General features: G+C 41.8%; 1 protein-coding gene across 2 annotated transcripts in view; it reads right to left on the bottom strand.

Moving 5' to 3' along the window:
- The window catches only part of LINGO1 (leucine rich repeat and Ig domain containing 1), a 619,539-nt gene that overhangs the window by 166,267 nt on the left and 426,549 nt on the right, over positions 1–26,723 (bottom strand). For both annotated transcript variants that reach the window (XM_040342992.1, XM_040342991.1), the window contains exon 3: positions 6,560–6,644. The gene's annotated coding sequence lies outside the window, so the exon portion shown is untranslated. The remainder of the gene's footprint in view (positions 1–6,559; positions 6,645–26,723) is intronic.

Raw genomic sequence — 26,723 nt, 5'->3', positions numbered from 1 at the left:
TGCAGCAGCCTCTATGACCTTTTACATTATCACCAAATTCATTGAAATTCTGACAGGCATAATGTAGACACTTGCAAGTAGTGTAGCTACTTCTCAAACCCTACACATTCCTTCTGGCACATCACTATGATGTCTCAATGGTCAACAGGAATGTGCAGGATATGATTTAACCTTTTATCATTGAGAAAATACAATTAGATAAGGGATGTACCATCGTCCTAATATTCAAGTAAAGAATGAGGGGTCCCAGGGATTCCCTACAGTCCCCGAGGCTCCTACAGGAGAAAAGTGGGCGGGGAGTACTATACCGGTACTATAAAGATTGGTTGCAAACAACCAAGATGAGTCACATTAGTTAAGTTGTAGAACAATTTATTCACATAAATACATCAAACAGAGTAAAAAAACATAACATTAAAAGGACAGTACAAACATGTTTGACCACAATCAGGTCACCGGTTGTGCAATCCCTTATGTATGAGCAAGAGGGGGTAACGGTGAGGAAGTTGGGGTCATGAGACAACAGTCTCTGGTCTGTGCAGGAATGTGCAGGAGGCAGAGAAGAGCTTCATCACTATCAGAAGGTCTGAGACTTTGTCTGTATAAATGGCCAAGAACTTCTTCATAACAGCCGAGTTTTGGAAACTGCCGCATTGTTCTATAAATTTAGTCTTATTAGGATTATTGATACAATTTTGCAATCATTTTCCCTTAGTGCCAATTCAGAACGTGGCATCCTGGTGATTTGCATTAACTCCCATTTTAACTCCCATCCCATGTGTTGCATTTAGTCTAGATTCATACCAGCCTGTATGGTAAAACGCAGTGTTTTACCATGCAGGCTACTGCCAGTGTTGACTTCAACTTTATTTGAATGCATTGCACATCTCACCATAGAAACATGGAAAAGTGATGGCAGAAAAAGACAGAGTAGTCCATCGAGTCTGTCCATTTAAAATTGTTTTTGTTAAAGTGGTTGTTAAGCCACTATAGTATAAACATACAATCCCCTCTGTTAAATAACATTGTGGGGGTTATTTATGAAAGGAAAATCCACTTTGCACTGCAAGTGCACTTGGAAGTGCAGTCGCTGTAAATCTGAGGGGTAGATCTAAAATGAGGGAAAGTTCTGATGATTTTATCATCCAATCATGTGCAAGCTAAAATGCTGTTTTTTATTTTCCTTGCATTTCCCCCTCAGATCTAAAGTGACTGCACTTTCAAGTGCACTTGTAGTGCAAAGTGGATTTTCCTTTAGTAAATAACCCCCTATGTGTCCCAGTGTCTGTGCTATATAAAAAAGGCAGACCGACATTCTGCTTCTCCTGTCAACGATCGGTGGGACATTGCATCCGCTGGACCCGCTGATTGGTTCTCGCTGTGTCCAATCACAGCGGGAGCGGGTCGCTGGCGGTGCAGGCATGCACCAGACCCGGAAAAAGAGACAACGTACAGGTACGTTGTTTCGTGCAGCCGGGTTGCCCTGCCGCAGAAAATGTGTTGGGGGCGATCCGGAAGCAGTTAAGGGGGTGGCTTATACTATACTTAGACTATACTATGGTGAAAGGATTGTCGGATGTTTTATCCCCCATACCTTTCACCATTATTTTAAATCAGCATTGTGGTGTGAGCATGACACATTGAAAACAATTGCTTTCTATGTGCCCTAGCAGTGACCTGGGTTTTTCTAGTGCAGAAAAACACAAGTCATGGTGTGAATAAGCCCAAAGGTAGCACAATCAAATGAATTGGCTGGCAATGCTCCTAGATATATACATTTTGTTTTTGCCAATCCAGACTGCCACAAGTGCATTACGTGCAATTGTGTGCACTGCAATGCTCATACTTTGGAGCTGTGTTGCCTTAGTGCACAGATGTGCCCTTCAAAATGAATGGAACTGCAACTTACTAATGCAGGTAAGTTGTGTAAATGTGCACTGTGCGCATTAACGCAAGACACCGCAATGCTAAGGTGTGTTTTAGCCCTTAGTGATAGCAAGTTTTTTTAATACCTGTCTCACCTAAGTAGCAACAAACAATGATGTTTCCTCCAGGAGGCTTCTATTGTTGGGTTGAGCCTTTGGTGTATGGTGCTTTGCGCATTGACCACTTCTGCCAGAGTTCACCATTTGTCATTTCCAAAGAAGTGTTGTGGAATATCTGCTGTGAACTTGGACAGCAATTGTTCCTTTTGTGGTGCCCTTTCATGATCACTATTCTTGTCCAATGTTTTTCTTTATAATAGACACATTGGCAAGTTTAACAGATTGGCAGGTAATGGTTGCCACTTGTTCACTCCTAGTGTATTGTACTCCTACTATCTGTAGCATAGGCGTGCGCACAGGGTGTGCCAGTGTGCCCAGGCACACCCTAATCACCCTGTGCAGCACAGGTTCCCCCTACTGCCCTTGCTCTCTCCTCCTTCCCTCTGCAGCACTACCGGTTTCCCTCATTTCCTCTCCTGCTGTTTTAGGATGAGTGAAGGAAGGGGTTGGTAAATATGTATTTATCAGCCCCTTCCATTTCTGAAAGAACATGGTGAGTGATTGGTAGTGTGTGTTTGAGCTTTGAGGTGCTCACTGCTTGCCCTAATGCCATTGGCTGCGCACACCTATGATCTGTAGACAATTCATTCACTCTGGATTAAAAAGCAATGAGTCCTTTAGAAATGCCTTTGTAGCCTTTTCAAGCGTTAGGCAGCTCTACAATTTTTCTTTTTAAGTCTTCTCAACAGATGTTTATTGAGAAGAAATACTTAAGCCCAGTAACCCTTTATAAGAAGAAATTATTCTAGAAGTTTACAGTCAAGGGCCCGGATTCAGAAAGAAGATACGACGGCGTATTACGTTGTTTGCGTTCGGCTTTTTCCGGCGTATAGTTACCCCTGCTATATGCGGCGTATCCTATGTTAAGTATGGCCGTCGTTCCCGCGCAGAGTTTTGAATTTTTTACGTCGTTTGCGAATACGGATGGACGTCATTTACGTTCACGTCGAAACCAATGACGTCCTAGCGACGTCATTTAGAGCAATGCACGGTGGGAAATTTTACGGACGGCGCATGCGCCGTTCGTTTGGCGCGGGGACACGCCTGATTTAAGTTTTACACGCCCCCTGGCCGCGGAATTTGAATTCCGCCGGGGGATTTACGATACGCCGCCGCAAGTTTACAGGCAAGTGCTTTCTGAATAAAGCACTTGCCTCAAAAACTTGCGGCGGCGTAACGTAAATCAGGTGAGCGGATCTAAAGATCCGCTCACCTATCTGAGTCTAGCCCCAGAAATGTAGTTTATTAAAATATTTGTTCATCAAAGATAAGACAATGTAAATGTTGCATGTGCTGTTACTGGCCCCTTTACTAACTTTACACATCCGCATTAAAAGATGTTTTATACAACAGCAGTATTTTTGTTTACAAAAACAGCACATTGTATTATTAAAAAGCCATCCTTGAGCTTCAGTCAAGTGATTTGGCCTTGGCTGAGATGACGTAATCAATCTGTCAAAGGCAGGAGGCCTCAGTCTCCTCTCTCCAAGTGATGAGATTGTAGCATTGTAACTTCTCTGCATATCACAAGGGTGAGAAGCTGCTAAAGGGGTTTCCGCTTTAAAGCCCAACCACAGGAAACTTGAAATGTATCCTCTGCAGTGGGGCTGCGCCCGCACTACAGGGGTTAATTTAGGTCTAGGGGACTTGATAAAGTAGATTTACTTACCTGATCCTCTGTGCTGCTAAACCAGTCCCTGTAGGGTCTTCACTCCTACACTCAAGAGGTCTAAGGTCTTGACGTCATCAAGACCAGCGTAGGATTCATAGCCTTGCATTGGATGTGATGACACAGAGAATAGTCCAACGCTTAAGCATGGGGGAGTGCCATCTGCCGGGGTGCAGAGGATCAAGTAAATAAAAGTGTTTCTCCTCCCTCGTAGACTAAACTAACACTTAAACCTCACTGTAAGGGATAATTTTCCCATTTTTTGGAGGTGGGCTTTAAAGTGTTGCTAAACCCACAACAGTAAATGGTAACAACAGTAAATCAGTCTTGAGATGCAGTAAAGCGTGCTTGTTATACTCACTGTGGAGCCTAAGAGGTTAATCCTCCACACTGTGTAAAAAGGCTGTTTGATCCTGTCTTCTCTGATCCTCCCCCTTCTTTTACTGTCCCCAATCTATTTGCTGATAGAACAGGGCCTTGGGGTCACTCTGCACATGCTCAGTTTGGTGTGTATTGCTAGAGAGGTTTTTTTTGGGAGGGTGCATGTGATTAGCACAGGGCCAATCAACACTGTCCAGACAGAGGGGCAGGGGTCCTGCAGCTTTATAGGACAGTCAGAGGAGAATTAAAACTCAGTCTACAAGCTTTAACCAGTGCTCAGACGGACATTGATGGAAGTGATAAGACTGCTATTTACTGCTGATGAGAAAGGGTATTTAGCAGTTTATATTTACTAAACAAATTGCATTTCCGTGTTCTGTGTACTGTGGGAGACCAGATACAGTGAATGCAGGGTCCTGGGTTTAGTAATACTTTAAGTAAAACTGTCTTTATTTATTATTATTAACTTAAAAGGTGATCAGATAACATTTTAAGAGCCATTCACACAAACACTAGGAAATTCCTAAAGCATCATTTACATTTTCTTTTATCTGTATGCATTGTTGTAAAATGTACATTTAACCGTGGCAAATCTTGACCTTACTGCCAAAATTCAATCTACATTGCATAATTGCTTTTTGGTCGTTATGATTCTATTGTAAATTTAGTATTTTATGTGAAGTTTGTTACAAAGCATTGTCAAAGCCAGGAAAAAAACAAAAAGTATAATAAATGCCAATTTAAAGATCAACATGTTGCCCAATTCAGTGATGTAATCTGGTATTTAGTCATTCCCCCAGGTTCAGACTAATACACATATGAACTGGTTTACTAGTTCTACTGCTTTGACTGATTGTCGATCACATTTCCAAATGTCCTTAATAGGAACAATCAATGCTGCTTGCAACTACCAATCAGAGTCAGACTTTAGAATTCCCATTGACAGATCAACGGCTGGATGTCATTTGTAGCTGTAGGCAACATAGACAGTTATTTCAGGAGGGCAAATGTTTTGCAGACCTTTGCTGAAGACCTAGAGAAGTACCCTTTTCAGCCGACCCCTGTGCACTGATGACATTATCTCAGGTGTAGTTCATGTGCCTATTAATGTCTTTTATATATATATACACACTATATTGCCAAAAGTATTGGGACACCTGCCTTTACATGCACATGAACTTTAATGGCATCCCAGTCTTTGTCCGAAGGGTTCAATATTGTGTTGGCCCACCCTTTGCAGTCTCTGCTCTAATTTATCCCAAAGGTGTTCTATCGGTTGAGGCCACAACTCTGTGCAGATCAGTCAAGTTCCTCCAACCCAAACTTTATGGACCTTGCTTTGTGCATTGGTGCGCAGTCATTTTGGAACAGAAAGGGGCCATCCCCAAACGGTTCCCACAAAGTTAGGAGCATGTAATTGTCCAAAATGTTTTGGCATGTGGACGCCTGAAGAGTCACCTTCACTGGAACTAAGAGGCCAAGCCCAAACCCTGAAAAAAAACGCCACACCATAATCCCCCCTCCACCATATACTTTGGACCAGTGCACAAAGCAAGGTCCAAAAAAGACATGGATGAGCGAGTTTGGGTTCAAGGAGTTTGACTGGCCTACACAGGGTCCTGACCTCAACCCTATAGAATGCCTTTGGGATGTATTAGAGCGGAGACTGCGAGCCAGGGCGCCTCGTCCAACATCAGTGCCTGACCTCACAAATGCGCTTCTGGAAGAATGGTCAAACATTCCCATAGACACACTCCTAAACATTGTGCACAGCCTTCCCAGAAGAGTTGATGCTGGTATAGCTAAAAATGGGCCAACTCAATATTGAACCCTATGGAATAAGACTGGGATGCCATTAAAGTTCATGTGTGTGTAAAGGCAGGCATCCCAATACTTTTGACAATATAGTGTATATATACATATATAATGATATGTCTGAGGAAAAACTGATCCTTGGTAAACACAAGAATCTCTTGATGTGTAAAATGCTGAAGACTACAAGAAAGACTGGCATAGTAGACAGTACTTATGAAGCCTCGTACACACGACCGAGAAACTCGACGGGCGAAACACATCGTTTTGCTCGTCGAGTTCCTTGTTAGGCTGTCGAGGATCTCGGCGAGCCAAATTTTCCCATTCCCGTCGAGGAAAAAGAAGACATGCTCTCTTTTTGGCTCGACGAGATCCTCAACAGTTTCCTCATCGAAAAGTGTACACACGACCGGTTTCCTCGGCAAAAAAAAAACCCAGCAAGTTTCTTGCTGGTTTTTGCAGAGAAACTTGGTCGTGTGTACGAGGCCTGAGAGTTCTAGTTAGAGAGGTAACATGTAGGAGGATGTCACCACTGCAGGCCTTGGAAAGTTTCTTACAATGCAAATGTACCTATAGCCTGCTTTTCATTAAAGACACATTACATGGTGGTATGTAAATCATTTTTATATGCAATAATCTAGGTTACTGTTACCTTGATGAGTCTTTTACAAGGACACTGACTGGCCACGACAAACAGATTTTGAGTGTTTTGATCTTCCAATGCCCAATCATGTACTCTGAAAAGAAAAAAAGTATTTGATATAGTTACACTTGCGTTATCATCACTTTAGCATTACCATCACCTTTATCATCGGCACTTTTAATCTACTGATCAAACTGAAAATATGGAAATGGCAAACTTCCTTTCACTTAAAGTGGAAGAAAAGGCTAACTATAACTTAAAGCGATGTGCACAAAAGCCTTGGTTTTCCAGGGACCCTCTCTCCTCGTTGGCTAAGGCAGCAGCAGAAATCATTGGCTCCTGCTGCTGCCAATCACAACCATTGAGCCAATGAGCCAATGAGGAGGGGGGGCGGGGTCGAGCTGTGGCTCTGTGTGTGAATAGACATGCAGGGTCAGGAGCAAGCCTGCTCGGGTTCCCCCTTTGCTTGCTCTGGGGATACTTACAGGGGGGAGGGACCAAGAGCGCCGGTGGGGGACCCGAGAAGAGGAAGACCGGGGCTGATCTGTGCAAAAACACTTCACAGAGCAGGTAAGTATAATATGTTTGTTAATATAACCACTTAAGCCCCGGACCAATATGCTGCCTAAAGACCCAAAGGGTTTTTACAGTTCGGGACTGCGTCGCTTTAACAGACAATTGCGCGGTCGTGCGACGTGGCTCCCAAACAAAATTGGCGTCCTTTTTTCCCCACAAATAGAGCTTTCTTTTGGTGGTATTTGATCACCTCTGCGGTTTTTATTTTTTGCGCTATAAACAAAAATAGAGCGACAATTTTGAAAAAAATGCAATATTTTTAACTTTTTGCTATAATAAATATCCCCCAAAAACATATATAAAACAAATGTTTTTCCTCAGTTTAGGCCAATACGTATTCTTTTACCTATTTTTTGTAAAAAAAATCGCAATAATCGTTTATCGGTTGGTTTGCGCAAAATTTATAGCGTTTACAAAATAGGGGATAGTTTTATTGCATTTTTTTTTTTTTTTTTACTACTAATGGCGGCGATCAGCGATTTTTTCCGTGACTGCGACATTATGGCGGACACTTCGGACAATTTTGACACATTTTTGGGACCATTGTCATTTTCACAGCAAAAAATGCATTTAAATTGCATTCTTTATTGTGAAAATGACAGTTGCAGTTTGGGAGTTAAACACAGGGGGCGCTGTAACATTTAGTGTTCACTTAGTGTGTGTTTACAACTGTAGGGGGGTGTGGCTGTAGGACTGACGTGATCGATCGAGTCTCCCTTATATAAGGGATCACTCGATCGATGCGCCGCCATAGTGAAGCACGGGGAAGCCGTGTTTACACACGGCTCTCCCCGTTCTTCAGCTCCGGGGAGCGATTGCGACGGGGCGGCTATAAACGAATAGCCGCGCCGTCGTCCCGGATCGCTCCCCGAGGCTTACCGACCGCCGCATGTAGCGGGGGGGTCCCGATCGGACCCCCGACCCACGTCAAGCAGATGATGTACAGGTACCTACATGTGCCTGTCCGTGCCATTCTGCTGACGTATATCTACATGAGGAGGTCGGCAAGTGGTTAAAAGAATAAAATAACTTTAATATCACTTTACAAAAGTTCTACCTATCCTGCCTAACCTGTATAACAAAGAAAATCGGTGCACTTACCTATTTTTAATCGACTCCAGTGACGTGATCATGCAGCTCCCCTGCGTTAGTGAGCAGCGGCTGCAGGGGAGAGGAGGGAGTGCCAATAATGGGAGACATGTGAGCTCATGGGTAACGTTACAGCCCACGGAATTCACTGTCATTGTTGTGCGCTGCTTTACACAGAGCTGCAGGATCACATGACTGGACTTGTGTAGGTACACAATTTTTTTTACAGATTATCAGGGTAGGTAGGAGGGACCATTTTTCAGAACAGTTATAGTTTGGCTTTTAATCCATGGATTTAAGGTCTTTCTAGAGAATCTTAAGGTGTGCCTTGAATTAATGTGTACCTGCAGTGGAATCTCTTTTCCATCCCATTGGAGACTCCCAGGGGCACTAATGTAGCCACCTTACCTACCATTTCTAGCGATGTAGGGAGCTATGCGATTCTTTCTTTAAGGTGGACTTCCAGACAAATGGCTAAATACACAAATAAAAAACAAGGGAGTCGTGTTTTTTTTTACCTGCCAAAGGCATTATATTTCTGTCCATCCGAGTACTGAGATTTGCACAGCTCTGCCAGTTCTGTAACATCTACATGATAAAAAGCATCTATTGCCTTTTATCCTCTCTGCAGAAATACCACAAGCTTTGGATATGTTCCTGGGCATGTGAATGAGGGGAGTTAATTTTCTATCCTGTTCTTTATGGGGGACAACCATTAACAACTTTTTCTAAATGGTGCATTTTGGAAGTACTACAATGTTTCTTTTGGATATTTGCAATACATATTGCTTGTTGTTTGGTATACACTGTATGTTCATTTACTTTTATCTATTTTAGATCTGTGTTAAGCCCGCTGGTTGCCATTTTCTAAGATACACATCTCAATTTAGGCTGGCCATACATTAGTCCTGAGAAAGCAAAAGTAGTTTGAGATAGGCATCGACACGAGTTTGTTTAAAGTCAATGCTGTAAAAGCTCAGCAACCTTTTAAAATCTCACTTGTGCCATTTCGACTATTATACATAGCCCATGAACATAAAGGAGACAATTAAATTACTATCAATCCTTAGCAGAATCCAACACACTTTCCCATGTACTGTATGTGGTTTTCCCCAGCCTTCAACATGGCATTTTAATTTATTCTGGGTATTCATTTACAGCTTATCCAAAAATTATAAAAACCCAAATTACAGTTTAACACTGGAAAGCCTATGGAGGAGCCAATTCAATCAACATACTGAGGGCACCTAATAAATGGAGCTTAAATTAAAACGGACAGCCCTGTCCTTGCGTCTATATACATAAATAAAAAGTACTTATTCCCAATATTGGTATCAATAAGCATTGAATGAGTGTCTCCAGAACCAGTTGCTTTCATACAACCTCACATAGTCCTACACAGCTATTCTTAGGGAATTATGCCACTGGATAGGTTGCAAAACCATGTATACTTTCCCCCACAGGTATGCTTTACCTCTAAGTCCTTCAAAGTCTATACAGAAATACCTGTACACTCTGTTTTTAGCACAAGTGTATCAAGCTCCCCATCAGTGTTTCCCTCACATTAGCGTACCCCTTACGTCAGAGTACCCTGTTACATAGGGTGGGTTAAAGTGAAGACTAGGGATGGGCGAACAGTTCGGCCCGAGCATTATTTCAGGCTAAACTTTTGTTGTTCTAACGTTCAACGAATGTCCGGACAAACGGGTCATTCGACGGTTAGTTCGCCCCCCCGAACCGACCACAATGCATTGCGGCGCTGAACAGTGCATTGCAAACCCTGATTGGTTAAAGCAGTGAAAGCTTCAGCCAATCAGGGCACAGAACACTGTCATCATCACTTTATCCAATTATGGCTCATTCCCGCCCCACAGTATAAAAGTATTCTTTCAATGGCAGTCATTTTCAGTGTGATTTTGGCATGGAGAGAGATAGAACAGGGCTCTGTTCGGTGCTATTAGTTAGTGTGCTATACTGTTCTATTTTGCTTCAATTGTCATGGAAAATTTTAAGTTTAGTGTCAGTCTAGGGATAGTGTGAGTGTAGTGAGGAGGACCATCATTCAGCTATGTATAGTGTACAGCTAGAGTAGGGACAGCTCAGATAGTTTCACTGTAGTGTAGTGAGACCGTGTCATTTATACATACATTAGTGTAAAGTAGGGACAGCTCAGATACAAAGATGGAGAGCTTTCCAGCTGACGATCCACTGACTTACTGGGTCATAAGAATAGACCACTGGCCAGAACTTGCCCAGTATGCTATTGAGTTGTTGGGCTGCCCTGCATCCAGCATGCTTTTAGATCAGGCATTACTGATCATAGAATGCCTCTGTCCACAGACTCCATAGACCGTTTGACTTTTATAAAAATTAATCAGTCCTGGACTACCAGCTATGAAGCCCCTGATGCCAATGTACTTGATTAAGTCTTTTTGGGATGTGGAATCTTTGCAGGACTTCGAGGCTGCCTAGCTCTGAGGGTGTTTAATCATTTCATCTGGAAGAATGTTTTTGGCATAGGTTTCATGGGCACAATTAACACCCACAGACCAATTTTTCAGCACCTGTTTGACATGTACATATGTACATATCATTTTTTGCACCTGTTTGACAGGTGCATATCATTGCAATTTTTTACAGCAATGCCAGTTCTTGCTTTCATCAAGAGTACCTCTATAGGGTTACGGTGGGAAGGTGCCATTGACACCCAAAGACCAATTTTTACACACCCGTTACTTATATCCAAAGTCAAAGTGACACCAGAATGTATCCAAAAAATCTATAATCTTGTTCCCACTGCACTACATTGTGACCTCATCATACACACTGGCTCCCCAACTGTTGGTGAGCAAAATAAAGGCAGCTTGCAGGGAAAAACATTTTTTGGCTTTATAAATGCAATTATTGCTGCAGCAGATTCTAGACATGGTACAGATCTGCCACTTTACAGGTATACTAAGGGGACCCCATGCACTATATTGGAAGGAATTTTTCATTTTTATGCTTTCAGTTTTTAAAAAAAATCACTGCTCATTTAAAAATTAATTTTTTCACAAACTTTTTTTATTGATTCATGTCCCCCAGGGCAGGACCCAAACCCCTATAAGCATTGTATGCCCAATTACTTGCATATACTGTAAGCCTTCAAAATGGGCACTTTTGATTTTTGACGTTTGGGTCCTATTGACTTTAATGTGGTTCATTACTCGGGTCTGAACTTTCACAGTGTTTCAAAGTTCTGGTGCGAACCGAACAAAGGTCCGTTCGGCCCATTCCTGGTGGAGACCACAGTCACCCTTTGTTGACCTTAAGCAAGCCATATCAATGCACATACTCATGCCTGACAAAGGGGTCCTGCACAGCTCTGGTGTTTCACTGCACTTGTTATTTTGTGATATGATCTCTCTGCAATAAAAGCTTCAGACTGCATTTGAAGATCCATGGTGTGCTGGCTGGTATGTGCATTGATCTGTGATATCTATTGTCCAGCTGGTAGCTGCTACAGCACCCGCTACAGATGAGCCTAGTGATCCAGGAATGTGTGCAATGGGAATATAGACAAGATTAAGCCAGCCATAGATAATTCAAATCTTGACTGGTTCAGCAACACTGTCTGTGTTGATGGGGGAATCAAGCAAATTTAGCAAATACCACTGACCTTAGCTGAGGGCAAGATACAATCTTGGAGTGGGCTGGATTTGGCTTGAAGGCCATAGTTTGAAGACAATGGTGGGGTTCAGACAATTGTAGAACCTCTACAATTTAGGCAGTATTTTATGGTCTGATGATAGACACTTATTCTGATCAGTATGCAGTAAATATATTCAAATAAGATGCCCTGCATAAGTTCATACAGTAAGTCAGGCTACACATTTTTTGCATATCTACCCATTAATTGTTCTATCGAGACAAATTACATTGTTGCTCATTTGCAATTTCAATTAATCCATATTTTGGCAACATAAATTTATTTCAGTTTTACTTTTTTCTCGATGCAGTCCCCGTCATGCCTTTTGACACATGTTTTAAAAAAAGGGAAACTAATTACAAGTTATTGCATGTAAAATCATCCAAATTTGAATGCGGTCTTATTAAGCATCTATTCAACTTTATTCAGCTGCTGTTAGAGCTCTGTTCTAAGAGCAACAGCTAACCTAAAACGGGTAGAGCAAAAAGGTGTCATAAAATAATTTTTTCGCTTTCTCTCTTTTTTTTATTCCAGAGACAGCTTGACATTTCAGGAGGTATGCAAAGTTTTTTTTTAGGAATTTTAGATTAACATTGATTATAATGAAGAATTATATTTTATTATAAAACAATGTGTTTTGGACTGTTTCAATTCGTAAATGTAAGCATTTTTTTTACACATGTCCACCGTTAAAGTGGAATATGTATTTGTAGGACCATGTTATAAATACTGTATGTGCAAATATATTGCTATAAAACATGTGGAACCTACTGAGAGCTGCCTAATTCCTGAATGTGCAAATGAGTTCCTCTGTCAGACTGACAACCACAATAATTTGTTCAGGAAAGGAAAAGAAATGTGTTGAGTACATTCTGGCACCCCCATCATGCCCGTTAAAAGGTCTTTCACTTACCATATGTACAACACCACTTGTTCTTTTAGTTACACTGAAAAGGCAAAGGATGCCATCTTTCCCCTGTTTGTTTTGTAACTTCTGTATCTAAGTAACTTAGAGCCATGCTGACCCCCCCCCCCCCCCAAATAGTAAGTGGCCTTAAAAATCTCATAAAATGATTTATTGCCCCCCACTTTACTTCGGCTTTGTCTTTCTTTTTCATGTAAATGTTTTAGTTATTTATTAAAGGTCGTCAATTTAGCTGTGAAATGCAAACAGCTGTGAAAAAAGCCATATGGTTTAAGTGTTATGGTTGTGAAGTTTGTTGATTATAGTTGTGCATAATGTGTCACACCTCACTCCTCCCCAGAAGACCTATGGGTTGTCCCTTAGGACCTTCTGTGTAAAAAGTGTGCGATAACCAGGAAATTTCTTCCAGCCTACAACAACCAATCAGAAACATTGTTTCATAGTCAATAGGCTACTGAAAAATGACAGATGAATCCTGTTTTATTGCTATAAGAAACAAAATTGTTTTTATTAGCAGACTTTGATACTGTCTCCTGCCAGCCCCAAACACAACCACTGCAGCTAGGTTCTACATATTCTGAATTCAAAGTTAACATTTTCTTACAGTCCTGTATCTAAAATGTTGTATCTAAAATAAAAGAACTAAGTGACTTAAAGGGGTTGTAAAAGTAAAAAATGTTTTCCCTAAATAGCTTCCTTTACCTTAGTGCAGTCCTCCTTCACTTACCTCATCCTTTGATTTTGCATTTAAATGTCCTTATTTCTTCTGAGAAATCCTCACTTCCTGTTCGTCTATCTGTAACTACACACCGTAATGCAAGGCTTTCTCCCTGGTGTGGAGAAAGCCTCTTGAGGGGGGAGAGGGCGAGCAGGAGTGTGAGGAAGCTCTCTACTTTGCAGATAGAGAAAGGAGCTGTGTGTTAGTGGGAGTCCTGACTCTCCTGCTTGCCCCCTCCCCCTCAAGAGGCTTTCTCCACACCAGGGAGAAAGCCTTGCGTTACTGTGTGTAGTTACAGACAGAGGAACAGGAAGTGAGGATTTCTTAGAAGAAATAAGGACATTTAAAAGCAAAATCGAAAGATGAGGTAAGTGAAGGAGGACTGCACCAAGGTAAAGGAAGCTATTTAGGGAAAAAAAATACCTTTACAACCCCTTTAAGCCACATTACGTCTTAAATAGAAGAGGACCATGTAGTAATTATGTTCATAGAACAATTTTGAAGTGCAAATGTGAAAAAAAGTGAAAAAAGCTTGGCTTTACAGTTTGATATATTGCACAGTATGCAAAACTGCACAAACCTTGCTTACAATTTTGTTAATTTGGAAAGCAGCAATGTGAAATATCCTGGGGTAAAATCACACAAACAACCCCATAATGCTGATTCAGTCCTTTATAAATAGACGCTTTAGTGTTTTCATAAAGAGAGGGCTGTTTTTCATCAAAACTAAGAGAGAGTTTATAATGAGACAGCTTCTATAAAATTTCCCTTCTCTGAATTTTTCTTTTAACGTGAAATTATTGAGCGGTTGGACATAAAATCTTACTTCCAGTACAGGGACGGATTTGAATTGTAAATGCAACTTTATTTAATGTTTACATTGGTAAACAGCTATACATCTATGCATGTCTCTGCTCTTCATCGATTAACATGCTAGCTCTTTAGTAATTTGCTACGTTTTCCGGGATGTCACAAATCAGTGTACATTATGGTCACAGGTCCAAGCTGGCTGCAATATGAAATGGTCAATATGATTGAATACTTCAAGGCATTCCTGGAGCAATGTATTCCTGAAATGTATCTCAGCAGAATTACGAGGAAATCTTCCTTGACCTTTTTTTCGTGGCAGAGGCTGATGATTAAGCAGCTATGTACAAAGCACCAGCAGTCATAACACAGTATATTAACATATTTTAGGAGGATAACCATTCAAAATGTCAGTAACCTTCAACTAGACCTCTAACATTACTCACCTTCACATCCTCAGCTGTAAACTATAATTCTGCTCAGGCACTTCATACATAAAACAGGATACTGAAAGAAGTGCTTTGTTTAGTCTTTGGTTGTCACGTTTCCTTTACATCTTTTTAAGGAACGGCAACAACTGCTTTGTACAGCAAGCAATGTGAACCATAAAGATGTAGAATGAGGGGTGAATGTGAATGCTCAATGTGGCAGAGAAGAGTTCAAATATATTCACATTCTTTATAAAGCTATACTGTGCATATCTCATCTGGCAGTGAAGGTGTTACATCTTTGTGCAGCATATAAAGAATGGAAAGGCTGGGAGAGAAGGATCTTGCTAGAGAAGGAAAGGTGCAGTTTACTGGAGAAGCTAGGAATGGAGAAAGGGATAGAAGAGACAGACAGGAGAAGGGGCGGAAAGACGGAAGGAGGATTCTCCTTGGGAGGAGGGTTTGTGGGTTTTGTTTTTGCACAGATAATAGGAATCAACGAAGCACTGAGAGCATCCAGCCATCCGCTTGGGCTGTCCTGTTAAATACAGAGCACTGGGGAGATGGGAAAGGATGGGTGGATGGGGGCTGAAGGAAAACGGCACAGACTTAAAGATAGCAAAGACGGGGAAGCGAAAGAGATACAGTATGAGGAAGGAGAAACTGACGCAGGAACGAGCAATAGAAAGGGAGTAATGAGAGACTGAGGATTACAGGAATAATGAGAGATGATGATATGTGAGATAAAGGATTGGATGGAGTAGAAAAGAAGATGAGATAGAGAACAAAATGGGAGACGCAAGCCAACATTTGAAAAAGATATGACCGAGTGAGCTGCAACCGTAAAAGATGCTGCTATCCATGGTGCTGAACTGTGTCGGGCAATAGAGACATTTATTCCGAGTAATTCTGCAGAGCTGGCCTCTTTGCTGGAGTTGTACAGCTCAGACTCAGTACAAAAATGAACACAGAACACACGGCTATTAATAATTAGTAGCAGGGCTGCAGGGCTTTGCGTGAGATCATGTAGGTGAGAGTAAAATGCACAAATCTATATAATGCCAGACTCACAAAGATACAGTGCACATGTCTATAATCCAGGTCAAGAAGCCATGTATAAGGCAGGAACTGCCAAGGATTCAAGCTGCTGTTTTAATCGATCTGTCTCTCCTTCTCTTGCATCCCTCCCCCCTCAGCTTTTTTTTCTTCTCTATTCATATTTTCTTCATCTCGAGGGCTCCAAATTTCCTGTCTCTTTTTTTTTCACCGTCTACCTGCCAGCTTCCTTTTAACTATGGCTGGCATGCAGAACTGGGGTGTAGTCGCGCAGGACAAGAGGGTGCAGTGCCAGAGGAGTAATGAAGGATGCAGTGCAGGAGTGCTAGTGAACGATTTGGCTGCGTTCCTAACAAACCCCCACTGCCATATGTGATACTTCTAATTAAAAAATTAATTAATGAGAAACTCAGGGATAAAAACGCGATGACAGATAAAGCGAGAGGGGAGGAGGAATAAAGGCCAGCAAAGACAGTGAGATTGAAAAAATACGGAATTAGGCCTTTGCCTGAATTTACAACATACAGAGGAAGCCTCTAAATATCTGAATGTTTGCTACAATCATCTCTAAAGCAAACAAGTTTGATGGATGTATCTTTAAAAACCAACCCATTGTAAATAGAGATGAATAGCAGCAGACAGGGACACAGTTAATGAAATCATGTGTGGGAGTCTGTATTAAACATCAGAAATACAAGACAGATAGATGTTTAGGTAGATGAACATAATTTTATGCTAACAGAACGAAAATGGTAGGCTCTATAAAACAAAGATTTGAAGTGGGAAGCATGTTTAGGATAACAAGTTATCAGATCGTCAGTTCCTCATAACCCTAGAATCGTCTCTACCATCCGCATTGGGATGTTTTAGCTTGCCCTATATATTTCTTTTTTTGTCCTGAGGGGAAGAGTAATAACTTCTCTGCCAGAGGGACAATAACACAGTGGCTAAATGACAATGGCATGTTTAAGGGGTTAAAAGGCTAGCCCTTTGTATTAGAAAAAGTCACCTAATAAAAGTGACAGATCTGACAGGACCAAAATGATCTTTTCAAAGACTATGAAAACTGAAGAGTACCAAAGCAAGACCAAAGCAGGAACATGCATGCGTAGATGGGAATATTCAATCGGTGAAGGTGTTCAAAGGTATAAACCTGACCTCAAGGCCCCCATTAAAATTGAAGTTCAATTAAATGTCCACACTATCACTTATGCAGTTCTCCAACTGTGCCAGTCCTCCAGCATTTCCAATATTCTTTGGTTGGCCACTGGCAGTGGACCAGAGAAAAATGTACCAAGTGAAAGGCCTCGTACACACGACCGAGGAACTCGTCGGAAAAGACACATCGTTTTCCTCGACGAGTTCCTTGTCAGGCTTGTGGAGAAACTTGACAAGCTTGCTTTGCGTACACACTGTCAAGACCAAATCTCCTCGTTCTCAAACGTGGTGACGTACAACACATACGACGGCAGGGGAAGTTCGATTCCACTGGCACAACCCTTGGGGCTGCTTTTGCTAATCTCATGTTACTGCGTGTTAAGTAAAAGTTTGGTAAGAGACGATTTGCACTTTTCAGTCTGTTACAGCGTGACGAATGTGTTATCTCCATTACAAACGCTACTTTTACCGAAGGTGCGCTCCCGTCTCATACTTTATTCTGAGCATGCGCGGGTTTCTTAGCATACACGCGATCGTGTTTCTCGTTGAAAACCAGCCCAACGAGGAACACGACGAGGAAATTGAGACTCCCGACGAGGAAAAAGAGAACTTGTCTTTTTCCTCGTCGGGAGTCTCAATTTCCTCGTCGTGTTCCTTGTTGGGCTGGTTTTCGACGAGAAACACGATCGCGTGTTTTTCCTTGTCGAGATCCTCAACAGTTTTCTCGATGAAAAGCATACACACGACCGGTTTCCTCTGCAAAAAAACTCTCCCACCAAGTTTCTTGATGGATTCTGTCGAGGAAAACAGTCGTGTGTACGAGGCCATAGACCTATTTCTAGAAACAGGGTTATAAAGATTGGTCAGATTTATATCACAATCCACCCATTTTTGCATTCCTCATCAGCTAATCTTTACCTGTTTCAAGTGGAGTACCAAGTAGAGTATACTACCTGCTGCAACAACCTCCTCTAATCTTTATAAATCAGTCAAGATCAGATATAATTACAAATTAGCTAGATGTCTGTACAAAAGTGTAGGGCCTAATCCCATGCTAAGGCGGATAGTTCTGTAGCAGCATTAGTGCCCTGGTTTGCATGTGTGTTCTGTAGGGTGGAGTTGGAGTTCCTGCAATGCACATTCATGCCACCATAGACTGCAATTTCAAACTATAACATAATTAGTGTATAAGAAAGTTCTGAAGATTCACAGATGACTTGGTATACTCCACTAAGGAATATACATAGAAAAATATGACAAACCAGCAGATAGTTATGATTACAAAACTATTGCATTTCAATAGTTTAAATAATTGTCATGTGTTATATTTATGCCATTGAGGATAATACTTGAAGCATTCTATCCTACTGTTCTTTGTGGAGGAAGGAAGCGATTATGAAATGTAGGTCGCCAAGTTACCAAGATGATTGGAAAAATGCCCTGGCGATTAAGACATTCTATCCTTAAACTTCTTCACTCAGACCTCCAAGTTGGCCAAGCATACCACTGCACAGTGTTAGGAAAAAGAGACCAACTTCATCTGTGCTCTGTGATCTATGCCATATGACTTTGACAGACCATGAGGGGAACCATATCCCACCCCTTACAGTGCGATGGTTTGTTTGTATGATGACACATGTGTAGGGGGCGCTTTATTGACTGCTGCTATATTCAAATAGTAATCAATAAATCCTATGCTTCCAACAATTGTAAGGAAACTGGAAATTTTAAAGGACTATATACTGTATGGCCCAGATTCACAAAGCACTTACGCCAACGTAAATCACTTCACGCCGACGTAGTGCAAATGTGCGCCCGGCATATCTGTGCGCCGTACCCACAAACTAAGATACGCCTAAAAACAGATTTATTCCCGCCGACGTAACTTGCCTACGCCGGCGTAGGGTGGGCGCACATTTATGCTGGCCGCATGATGGCACTGCCATTGATTAGCCATTCAAATATGCAAATAAGGAAAATACGGCGATTCAGGAACCTGCACGCCCGACGCAGGCTACGAGAGGTGCGAGTAAGTTGTACGTCCGGCGTAAGGTTAAGCCCCATAAAGGAGGTGTAACCCAGCAGCAGACATGTAAAGGTCTGCATCAGGGAACACAAGCCAGCATATTTTACGTAGTTTACGTTGGCCGTGTGTCTGGATGGGCCTAGATTACGTTCATGGCGTAGGCAGTGATCCGGGGTATCTTATGTAGTTGTTCCGACGTGGTTATGATCATGCGCACGGGGATGCGTCCACGACACGACGCATGCGCAGTTCGTTCCTTGTCTGGCTCTCCAATCATCATTTGCATGGGGTCACGCCTCATTTGCATGGCTTTGCATGGGGCAAGCCCACTTCCACCTACGCCGGCCTGCGCCTTCGAAACCTACGCCACGCTGACGCAGCTTGGGGAGCACTGGCTTCCTAAATTCCATGCTTGCCTCTCTGTGCTGCGTCGGCGTAGCGTACATTGATATGCGCTACGGCGGCGTAATGTGTGCCCGCTCTCTGTGAATCCGGGCCTATGTGTTTTTGTTATACAGAAGAGGAGGGGAGTAGAGACAACTGTATATATGGCTGTAATGGTGTGCCTTTAGGAGAGGCATACATATGGCTTCTGTATACTCTATATATTGTGTATATTCTGTCTAGTATATAATAACGGTATATTTTGCCACTGATGTTCCTGGTCAATGGGTCTCTGCACATCGGTCGTTCCTGTGGATGGACCCCACCAAACGCATTATTTTATGTCCCCATTGGTCCTTGGATCTCTGTGTGCTTCCCTGCCCCCCTCTTCCCCTTTGGGATCTGACCGCCATTGAAGTGCACAGGCTGGGCTGTTCTTCACATTTTGCATAGGCTGATTAGGTACTTTATATCTATCATCAATGGTGTTTAGTGTTTACCCTCAAGAATCAGAAACTTAAAACGTATAAGGCATATACATTAAGATACAGATGTGTTCTATTGTTTTTGGGGTCCAATTCTCGACCAGTGAATTATTAAATGATATTGTCACCAGTATATGTACAGCCACGAGAGAAATTATGTATCACTAGATATTCAGACTATTTGTTTTAATGGTGTTACAATAAATTTTAGTTTTTATTGTATATATGCGTTTGTGTTGGTGCCTTAAAGCAGAGTTCCACCCAAAAATGGAACTTCCGTTTTAAGTACTTGTGACCCCCTAACATGCCACAAATGGCATGTCATTTTTTTTTGGGGGGGGGGGAGCAGGTACCCAGTCTTCACAGGTACCCAGCTCCCACTTCCTCACCTGGCGCCCCGGAAGTTCACCTCCCTCCCTGCAATCTTCAAGAAGATTGCCCGGCCATTCACAACGCACAGGGCGCCTCACGCCTTCGAAGTGCGTGCCCGGCTGTGAAGCCACAGCTGGGTGCCCACACTTGCAATCCCAGCACCGCAGAGAGGAGGGAGAGAAGCGAGGCTTCGGACGGCCGCATCGCTGGACCATGGGACAGGTAAGTGCGTGTTTATTAAAAGTCAACAGCTACACTTTTTATAGCTGCTTACTTTTAAATGGGTGGAACTCCGCTTTAAAAGTCCCATACACTCACCATATAATTTTTCCTTGCCAGTATATTTTGAATGCCTGGAGTGATGGAGAGTGACTGTATGTTGTATATGGCTGATGTTGTGTGAGCCTGGGGTTAGTATGTGAGAACTTACTTTTTAAAGCTTACTTTTATATTTCAGCAACATTTGTGGATCCCCACTCTCGAAAGCCAAAGCCTTAAAGCACAAATGTCATTTTTTATCCCCAAAAAGCTAACATGAGAATTTCTACTATCTATAAAGAATATGCACAGATGACATTTACAGTATGGGTAATGCAACTGATACAAATATTGAAACTGGTGGGCGATTTTGCCTGAAACGCATAGATAATGTTTCTTATATATATATGTGAACTAATTATTAACTAAATCAATTGTCCTTTAAAAAATCAATAACTAACACATTATGATTGCCAATCTTTCTTATATATATATATATGTGAACTAATTATTAACTAAATCAATTGTCCTTTAAAAAATCAATAACTAACAAATTATGATTGCCAATTCTCATACTCACAGCCTGCTATTAAGACCATTGAATACCCCACCCCAATTTAATTATATGTCCGATGTGGAGGTGCCCTCAGCCTGCAAGATGTCTGCAAACAACAAAAAATAATTTCCGAAGCACAGTTAAGTTTAACAAGAGATAATTTGTATGCCTTCCTATAGTTTGCTTTCGTTTCCCACTACTCAATTATTATTTTTCTCTATTGTATATTCTTATCAACTCCTCTGCCACTTTTACCCACCCTCCAATCTCTTTTCTCCATTCATTTAACTTCTCACACAGCATTTTATTTTCCTCATGTTCTGCCTCCATTATCTTCTCCCATCCAATTTCCTCTTTCCTTCTTTCCTCCCTTCTCCTCACAATCACCCTTTTATTACTGACCTTTTACTTATCTCATTACACACAATGGAGCCATAATTAACTGTTACCAGAAAGAAGTGGGACAGCCCTCTAGGACTGGATACATCTAGTTTGTGACAGTTAAATAGACCGAGGAAAAATCTCCTCCCCGCAAAAACTAACCACCTTCATGCGAGCATGGTGGTTAGTTCTTGTGGGCGCGCTTCAGTGATACAGCTGGCAGCTATAGCCGCTCACTGTATCACTCGGCCCCGCCCCCCGGTGCGCCACGTCATTGGATGTGATTGAAAGCAGCGTGAGCCAATGGCTGCGCTGCTTTCAATCAACCAATGAATTAGCCGAGAAGCCGGCCAAGAAGTCTGCGCGTTCACGGTGTGGGACTTTCGAGGGGTCAGGTTAGTAAACGGGGGCTCGGGGGGGGGGGGCGCTAATCCACAGATGTTTTTTCACCTTAATGCATAGAATGAATTAAGGTGAAAAGACTCTTACCTTTAATGATTTTTGTATTCATTTTCAAGGTAAAAAATTTGACTACTGCAGGAGTGTTATTTCCCTAGCACAGCCTCGTCCCTCCTTGCACGTCATGGCTCTAGGGTTGCCACCTGTCTGGGATTCACCAGGCCAGTCCGTTTTTTTGCTCCTGTGTCAGGGTTTCAGTCCACCTGAAACCCGTTTTGCAGCACCAGTCTTCCTATCCCCCTCTCTCCTCCCATTGGCTTCCAGTGTTTTTAATTATATTGGTGGTGGGGGGGGGTGCATTAACTAGGGTAAAGACTGCCCTGGGGGGATTATACTGGAGGGGGATGTACTGGGGGACAGATTGACCTTGTTTGATTTAACTACGTTTCTTAAACTTCTCCAATTATTAACACAATTTGGCCACACCTACTGTTGTAGTTCTCAATGGAACAACATGAGTGCTGTGATTACAGTGATCATAGTCAGTTGACACTTTCTCCAGCTCTACAACTGAAAGTCTGGACCTTGGTACAGACAGGGAGCTGGAGGAAGAGTCTGCGGGAGCCTGGCACTACAACCGCAAACCATTGATTGCATCTCCAATGCATTGCAAGCTTATTTGCAAAGCAAAATTATAAAAAAAAATAGATTTTTCTTTGCAAAATGTGAAATTTTTTATTTTTTTTTGCACAAGGAGGACTTATCATTTCAACAATTATGTTGAGTCCACATTTTGCAACCTCCCTATCATGTATATTGCTGTCTTTAGATTAGGAGTGAGGGGAGCAATGAATTATATGAGGGACAGAGTGTAGCCCAATCTTTTTTTTTTTCAAAGAGAACAATTACCGTATTTTCCGGCATGTAAGACGACCTTGTGTACTTAAAAATATCCCACAAAAGTCCGGAGTCGTCTTATACGCCGGTACCTGTAATGCAGAGTCAGTCAGATTGCGTGCATCCATTGTTCAAAAGCCACGCCTCCTCCTCCGTGATAGGCGGAACACCAAACACAGGCTCTGCTGGGAAATTGAGTGTTCCGCCTATCATGGAACAGGACGAGGAGGCGGCGCGGCTTTTAAAAATGGACGCCCGAAGTCTAACTCTGCATACAGGGATAAGGCATGGAGATCTGGAGATCAGCACAGTGAGGTAGGCAATGGGCACGGTGAGGTATGCAATGGGTACAGTGAGGTAAGCAATGAGCACAGTGAGGTATGCAATGAGCACAGTGAGGTATGCAATGAGCACAGTGAGGTATGCAATGAGCACAGTGAGGTGTGTCGGAAGGGGGTCGTCTTATACGGCGAGTATATCCCAAAACCAAAATTTTAGCTGGAAAATTAGGGGGTCGTCTTAATTGCCCAGTTGCCTTGTACGCCGGGAAATATGGTATGAACAATTGCAATGCTCTCATATTTTACAGAGCCTTTAAAACCACCGGGGGCAGAATTTACACATGTGACATATAAAGCACAGCAGTCCACATTTGTCTTTATAGAACCACCACTGGCATCTCAACAAGAGATATTTGTTGTTCAGTCATTTAGTCGCGTCCGACTCTTCGTGACCTCATGGACCATAGCGTGCTAGGCTTTTCTGTCCTCCACTGCCTCCCAGAGCTTGCTTAACTTCATGTTCATTGTTTTGATGATGCTATCTATCCATCTTGTTTTCGGTCATCCTCTTTTCCTTCCATGTTTCCCAGCATCAGAGTCTTTTCCAATGAGTCCTCTGTTCGCATTAGGTGGCCAGAGTATTTGAGTTTTAGCTTCAGGATCTGTCCTTCCAGTGAATATTCAGGGTTGATTTCCTTCAGGATTGACTGGTTTGATTTTTTTGTTGTCCAAAGGACCTTCAAGAATCTTCTCCGACACCATAGTTCCAAAGCATCAATTCTTCAGTGTTCAGCCTTCCTTATGGTTCAACTTTCACAGCCATAGGTTACTTCTGGGAATAGCTTTGACTATACAGCATAAATAAAAAAATCACGAAGTGAAATTCAATTGACAACTGGTTTACCACACACGGTTCACATTCATTGTATGATTCTAACATAGAAAGCTTAAAATAAAAAGCATAATTATAAAAATGTTATATCACAAGTGACCAGATGGTTATACAGAGAAACAGGAGGATTTGCTCAACATGTTGCGCGCTTTTGGAATTAGCGCTTCCTCAGGAGCATAGATATCTCATTAAGGGGTATCCCGCGTTGGTGGTAATCAACAAACGGTCTCTTGTTAGCCTATCATTGGTTGTAATTCACAGAGAAATTTACTTCAACCAAATAGGGGAGTATAATCATAAAGATGCAAAACCAATTTGCATGCGATGGTATGGCAGTCGATTGCTGGTAAGCAATGAACAATGGACCTAATCCAGGGATATGTTCACACACTCAGCTAATACATACAGTGCAGTGGACCGGACATAAAGGAGCAGATGGGTAAATCTGCCTAAACGATCGCCCACATAACTGACCTTAATCCATGGATATGGAAAGGATAATTGGTGATGGCGTTAGAGTCCTTAGTATTTCAATGGAGTGTATAGCTGAGTGTATCCCTGGTATCAGAGTAGCGCCAGTACTGGCGCTACTCTGATAGTAAATTGAAGTAAATTTCTCTGAGAATTACAACCAACGATAGGCTAACAAGAGACCGTTCGTTGATTACCACCAACGCGGGATACCCCTTAATGAGATATCTATGCTCCTGAGGAAGCGCTAATTCCAAAAGCGCGCAACATGTTGAGCAAATCCTCCTGTTCCTCTGGATAACCATCTGGTCACTTGTGATATAACATTTTTATAATTATGCTTTTTATTTTAAGCTTTCTATGTTAGAATCATACAATGAATGTGAACCGTGTGTGGTAAACCAGTTGTCAATTGAATTTCACTTCGTGATTTTTTATTTATAACTGTTTCTATGATATTTCTGTACCCATAATAAATCTTTTCTAGTTTTCTACATTTTTTGTATCGTGTGCCTTTAAAGCCCAATTCACTAGTCCCTAGTTCAATTCTACATTATCGGGGCGGTGGCACACCTAACACCGGTGCATCCATATTATCACCCTACGTTTGATGTACATAAAATTAGGATTTTCTTTCATGACTTTGTCAGTAGGGTGATGTCTCTGCTTTTTATAATGTTGTCCCTAGAAGCAAGCGCCTCTTATTTTCATGGCTACTTGGCTAAAGAGATATTTAGCAAGGCAAAAAAACAAAACAAAAAAAAAAACCGGCGTGGTAATAAAAAACTGGCAATTTGTTCTTATTGTTAAGACTGTGCAACCTAGATGGTTACTGTGAGTTACTGCATTTGTACATCATCGTTGTTCTTCAAACTCTCCTACTGAATAATACCATATGTATGAAAGTAATTCTCTACACTGCAGAATGTTGCTATTTTACCTAAATGGGCTTACAGAGGCTGAGCAGACGGTGAGAGCTCAAGCTGGGTCTTGAGTAATCTAATAATAATGGCAGAGTTACCAGATTGCCAATCTGAGCCAATTAGACAGTCACGGCAAGCAATAAACACAGCTAAGGAACTGAAGACCACACAGAGGTAGTTAGGTTCTGGCACCCTGTATACAGATCTTAAATATTATCCAATGAAGAAATACATAGCACAATGTGCTGACAGTGCTCTGGGTATAAGATAAAATGGCAAGCAGCCCGTAGCACCTCTAACAACTAAGCAGTTGGCAAAGAGGAAAAGGGAGGGGGAGCAAATTTTGCTTAATCAAGTGACACTGAGGATGGGCTGTTTCTTGTTAATTCTTGCACTCTGTGGACAAGCAATGTTTGTAGAGATTATTAGTATGAAGATTGTCATGTCACAAGCCCTTCCTGTTGAGCAGAAACACCTTTTTTTTTTTTTTTTTTGCACAGTTAACTTGCTGAAATACTGATAAACAGCCATCTGGGCATAAAGTACTAACCACCATGCCGTTCATTTTATAGTTTCTATTTTTATAATACTTACTGAAGCAGCCTGTACTAAGGTATCTGCAGCATGCAACAACATCCATGTTCTTCATGCTCTGTTTCCAGCATTTTCTTACAGCGCGAGGAGGAAAATAGTCAAACGCAGCTGATCATGTTGGCTTTATGTGTGTAGTTACTGGATGCTGTTAGCAAAGACAATGAAATATGACTGCAGGGGGGAGCCATTTTAAGGTGTGATCCACACAATGAAACAAATATGCTCTTTTTAGGTCAATCCATTGATTTTAGTACATTTAGCCACTACCAACTGCCATTTTTATTCTATTACAACACACACAAATGCAAGCTAGATTACAGGATTGGTAACATTAGCTTTTATTAATTGCTTCTAGGGTTTTATTCATTAGGCCCTGTGTATGAAAACATTAGGACCTATTTACATGTGTTCGTTTTCATGCAGCAAAATCCATGATTTTTTTCGGTATGAAATGCATGACAAGTAGAAATCTCATTCTTTCCTATGTGGCTGGTCTACGTCTATGTGCTGCAGTTTGATTTGAAAGACAAAAGAAAACTATATGGGCCTATTTACACCTACACATGTACGTTACCATGTGCTTTGCATGCATACGGAACAGTGTGAATCCCGCAGAAACCAATCAGGTTCTGGCTTTCTTGTTCTTTGGTGCAGAGGTGGAACAATGATGCAAACTGATATTAGCAACATATAGTTCTTTCAGATTCTCACGTATGTATGCATACATGATGTACATTAACTCATTGTACAAATCAAAAATGTAGGAAATATGGAACTAGATACGGCATACATCAGGGATGTCCAACCTG

The sequence above is a fragment of the Rana temporaria genome, chromosome 3, assembly GCF_905171775.1.
Source record: "Rana temporaria chromosome 3, aRanTem1.1, whole genome shotgun sequence".
Taxonomy (NCBI): Eukaryota; Metazoa; Chordata; class Amphibia; order Anura; family Ranidae; genus Rana; species Rana temporaria.
The sequence above is the reverse complement of the archived record's forward strand: the minus strand, read 5'-3'. Positions and strand labels throughout refer to the sequence as shown.